The sequence below is a fragment of the Lemur catta genome, chromosome 19 (assembly GCF_020740605.2).
Source record: "Lemur catta isolate mLemCat1 chromosome 19, mLemCat1.pri, whole genome shotgun sequence".
NCBI lineage: Eukaryota > Metazoa > Chordata > Mammalia > Primates > Lemuridae > Lemur > Lemur catta.
The window spans coordinates 36,419,031-36,424,222 of NC_059146.1; the positions used below are offsets into that span (position 1 = coordinate 36,419,031).

The 5,192-nt window shown below is 50.1% G+C and overlaps 1 pseudogene; it reads right to left on the bottom strand.

Annotated features, from left to right (window-relative positions):
• Nucleotides 1-3,131: 3,131 nt before the first annotated feature.
• On the bottom strand, nucleotides 3,132-3,248 carry LOC123624870 (annotated as a pseudogene).
• Between the last annotated feature and the right edge of the window lie 1,944 nt (nucleotides 3,249-5,192).

Consider the following 5,192-nt stretch of genomic DNA (forward strand, 5'->3'; position numbering starts at 1 on the left):
CGGAGACTTTCCCATCTATTTGTTTCTGCCTCTGGCAAAGCAGCAGGTAGCCCTTTGGAAGGATGGTGCAGGCCCCGGTATTGATTTCCCTCCTTCAGCATTTCGTTTCCCTGAGCCCACCTCTTCTTCCATGCCTGACCTTCTTGCCTGTCTCTAAGCCACTTCTTTCTCTCCTGCCCTTGTTTTTCCCTTTTCATCTCCTATAGATTCAGGACACTCTGAAGGTGCTGGTGTCCAACCTTAACCGTCCCAATGGGGTAGCACCTCCCCCCACTGGACAAGAGGAAGGTGAGACAATGCCGAGACCCCTCTCCAGCTTGCTCTCTCCCGGCTGCGCATGCGTCTGAGGCTTCTCTGCCTGGGGGATACTTTGCTTCTGTCTTACTCTGTGCTGCTGCCATTAATCCCTTGGCCTGTCTGCTTCTTCCCCTACCTCAGTGATTGGGTTTTTTGACTTTCCCTGTATCGTTTATCATCTTGTAAAGGTGAGACATACCTTGAAGATTCAAGGTAATTTGGGAATCACTTTTGGAACAGATGTGTGCGATTTGGGCTTTTAAATGGTACTCTCAGACTAGGAGAGATTTTGAAAAACCCAGCAAACCTTTAGGTCTGGCCCTCTGGGTGTCTCCCCCAAAACCAGTAGACCACACAGAAGTTTGTGATTTTTTTGAGTTGATTCATTTTGGTTTGAGAGTAGGGAACATACAGTTGTAAGAATGAGTTTGCATCACAGTTGTGAGAATTGAAGTTATTTTTTTCAGAGGAAGTAACAGTAAAGGATGTGAGGTTAAGCAAACAGATGAGTGACCAGGACATCCTGCCCCTAAGTGCTTCTGAAAATCCAATGGACACTTGGCCATATGCAATGGGCTTCTGGCAGCAAAGGCACTTTGCTAAGCAGTGGAGAAAATAGATGATGCGGTACAATGGCACGCTGAGGGAGGCTGAGTCCTCGGAAAGAGCAAGGGAGACTGTAGGAACGTTCCACATTCTCAACTGCAGGAAGGTTGGTTCCGAATGGACTTGAGGCTGGAGGAGGTGACATTTGAGGCCAGTTTGAAGGTTAAAGGTGGGTAAGATTCATCCGTATGGAGAGTGGGGGAGGCAGAGGGAGCAGTGAGGTCATGGCCAGCACTATGAGCTCATGGAACATCTCACAGGGACGCAGGGAGCCGGGTGGGGGCAGGGCATCAGGGTACACAGGGCTAGGAGGTGACCTCAGAGTGTGATGTTGGCACTTCCTCCACACCCAACTTGCCTGGGGGCCTCTGCCAAGCCAGAGGAGCAGGGCTTGACATAGAGCCAGATCCTGTGGGAGGTGGGCATGGGGAGACACTGGGACAGGGCCCGGTAGAGAGTTTTTCAGTTATCACAGCTGTTTCCCACAGACAGTCAGATCTGCCCCGGTGCTGTGACTCACCTTGGTGGCTCAGAGGAGACACTGAGTGGCATGGAGAGGGAAGCACAGGCCTGGAGGAGTCCTGGGACCATGTATGAGGCTTTTGCTTTGCCGGTGGTCTCAGTGGTTAAGGGATCTGGGGCTTTAGTTTCCTCGTGAGAAAATTATTAGTCTGTTGTGATGCTCTAAAATTCTGTGCCAAGCCCAGGTCCCTCTTCTCTGGAAATGAAGGCCCATGTCCTGATCTTTCCTTCTTACTGTGTTTAAACTCTCTATGTGAATAACTATTTCTCAAGTAGCTTTTGTGTTGCAGGAGTGCAGGGCTGAGGTTGCAGGATCCTCAGTAGAGCTGATAACATTTCCAGAAACAGGGAATAGTGGAGAGAGAAAAACATTTTTAATGGGATGGGGCATTTTGAGGAGAGTAGGCATTTTTTAAAACTCTAGTCTTAGTTGCAAGACTTAAAATGATGAAATAACTTGGTTGCTCACAAAATAATCATGGTATATGTATTCAAAAGTCCTCAGAAAAATCCTTTTTTCCTGCCCCTGGCCCCTGAATGTTCCTGTGTCTAATCCTAGGGGTCAGTGGGAACCCAAGATACCAACAGGGACGCAGAGCCTGCCAGGGTCCCCTGAAGTCTCATGCCTGGCCCACTGCTCAGTCTCTGCTCTTACCTGTTAGATTCACCTGTGGACATTGGCAAGGCAATACAAGGTTCCAGGGCCATGGTCACAGTCTACTTGAAGAGATGCAGAGACAACCTGGCTCATTCTCAGGTCCCCCCGCCTCTGCAGCACTTGCTCTAGGGAGGGAAGTAGCTTTGGGTTTTCAGACACCAAGGCTGAAGGGTCAGGGGAGCAGGCAGCCCTTTCCCTGGAGAGAGGTGAAGCCACTTCCTCCCCAGACCTGGCTCCCCTGACCAGGCCTTGGCTGTCCCGCAGTCTCCTCCTGTCAGGCGGCTCTTCCATTCTCTGCCCATCTGGACTGCGGGACATGAGGAGATCTCTAGAGCCAGGGGCTGGGGCTGAGAGTTAGGCCCGAGCCTGGAGAGAGGGTGGATGAGGCTGCAGTCAAGCAGGTGGGGCCAGCTGGAGGCCGGGGTGGGCTTTTCCAAGGCTCAAGTCCTAAATGTGAGGATTATCCCCCAAACTGCTACTCCCAGGAAAGAGGCCTCATGCTCTCCAGGTTGCCAAGAGTCATAGGGCAAACATCTGACCGCTGGTTTCTCAGGTGCTGTCTTGGTTGGGTAGGTGTTTCTGGAGCTCAGAGGTGGGGTGAGGGTAGTGGCCATGAGACTATGGTTTATTCTCTTTTTACTTCCGCCGGGCAATGAGAGGCTTCTAGTTGGGCAACTTGTTTTCCTAAAAAGGCCTGAATCAGAAATGCAGCCCATGGTTGGGGCAAGGTAAGGGGAAGGGAGGCCAGGAAGAGAATGAGAGAGAGAGAGAGAGAGAGAGAGAGAGAGAGAGAAAGAGAGAGAGACAGAGGGAGAGAAAGAGGCAGGCAGACAGCTCCATTGACCACAATGACCACTCACCATGCTTTCTTTGCACAGTATGTGCCCAGGTTAGGGTCACGCTGCAGCACCAAGCAGCAGTACCTTTCTTCCTCCTGACACTCTCTCCAGGGTGGCAGCAGGAGCCAGGGTGGGTGGGGAGGGTGGAGGCCCCCCCTTCCCCCCCTTGCCCCCACTGGTGGGTGAGCGGGCCAAAAGAAGAGGCAAAAGCCTAGGGGCACCTGGTGTTCCCAGGTGGTCTCTCATCCAAGTAGTAACTGGGCCGACCGTGCTAAGCTTCCGAGATCAGATGAGATTGGGTGTGTTCAGGGTGGTATGGCCCTAGATGATGGCAGCTGTCCTCAGACACCTCAAGAGGCTGAGCTGCTACACGTCCCTCCCTGCCCAGCGTCCCCCACCACCCCCGTGCCATCCCGCAGCCCCATATCCTTCAAAGCCTTGCTCAGGAGCTGCTACTTATTAAAGATCCAGATCTTAGGAGAAATACATATAGAAATGAAAACAAGAATCAAAGACTCACTATCACATAGATTGACAACACGGAGGACACAAATGGAGGACAATGTGTGACTTAGCAGATTCTACAAACTGCAGGAGCTTAGATTAAGGCCCAGGGAAATATTCCAGAGGAGTGTGACATGGCTCAGAGCTCCTTGGACACGAGCAGACTGGCTTCGGCTGACAGAAGCTCTTAGATTTTCACAGTGGAGCCAAAAACGTAAAAAGTTCCTGCCTTGCCTTTCATCCTTCATGCAGAAGTAAGTAGTCCACAGTTATATTGTGAATGGATATGATTTTTCTGTGGGTTAATGCAAAGAAGAAATGATGTCGGTGTCTTTGAGAACTGGGAATTTGGGTGTGAGAGAAAGAGGTAAAATCGATAAAGTAGAGTAAAAATCTCTTAGTTCTCAGTTTGAATTTGGTTTATCAGTGGAAACTCAATGTAGTTTTCTTTAATATGATTTTTTTTTTTTTTAGTTTTTCCATGGAAAATGCTGAGAAATAAGTACAAACCCAGTAGTAGTGAATTTCACTAGCATCTAGATCGTGGTCTCAACAAACCATTGTTATTAAATGGTCCTAAGACTTACTGGAGACACAGGCTGACTTCAAGTCTGGGGCAGGAAATGTACGCTTCTTATATTGGGAAGCGTGGATGCTGTGATATCAGACATGACTGTAAGGTTTTTTGGAGTGGCCAGCACCAGAGAAAGAAAGATGAGCAGAGTTGAAAGAGATAAGTAAAGAGGTTTTATTGGGTTGTTCCCGGGTGAGGGTAACCAGTCCCAAGAGAGGGACCCGGGCAAGCTTCACAGTCCCACAGAGTGGGACCAGAGAAGTCGCGCCACCCAGAAGTCTGAGTGGGCTCATATGTGTTTTTAGGGCTGGGGGTTGGGAGTTTCTCTGGCAGGAAGGTTTTGGCACGAAGAGTGAGGAATTTCTCTGTTTCAGCCTTAGGTCGGGTATTGAGGAATAGGAGGGGCTTCTTCTTTTTTCATTAGGGAAGGGAGGGGTGCCCGCCACCAGCCTTACATTCCAGCCTTTTAGTGATAATAGGGCGCCGTGGTCTTTCTGGCTACTTCCTGCTTTGGAGGGACATAGTGGGAGCTATGGGCCGGAGTCAGCTGGTGGGGGGATGACTGGAAAGGGAGAGTAAGGGTGAAGAAGTATCTGATTTACTGCCACTCTGGATAGTTTCTGCAGGCGGCGTTGGAGAAATTGTAAAAGACAGGGGGCAAAGAGAAAGATTAGGTAAATGATGATGTTGAGTTGCAGGGCTGTACACCAGTGTGAGAGACATTACAGTCGGTTTTTGGCAGCTGAGGCAGATATTGGTCCACGTGGGCATGGAGAAATTGTCTGAGGAGAGAAAGATATGGGAAATAGGAGGCCAAAGGTGGGGGCTGGGCTGGAAGATAATGGTTAATGAGAAAAGGCCTAATGAGAAAAGGCCAGCCATACCTAAGTTTGAAATGTCTGTGAGGTGGCATATGAGTGAAATTGACCTGCCAGTCTTGTCTGGGGAGGTGACTACATATCTGATGGGGGGGATGGGGGGTTTGATGTCCCCTTGAGGGTTAAAAGAGGCACAAATGTCACAGTCCTGTAAACAGTGGGTGGAGAAGGCATGTAAGTTCTGTCCCAGGGAGAATTTAAGGGCCTTCCTGGTGAGAGTAGTGGCTCAGCTAAGGCGCAGGGACAGGGTGGCCAGTCACGGACCATGGTGTCCAGCTGTTCGGATGAGTAGTCTACTGGGGTGGAAATGGGAG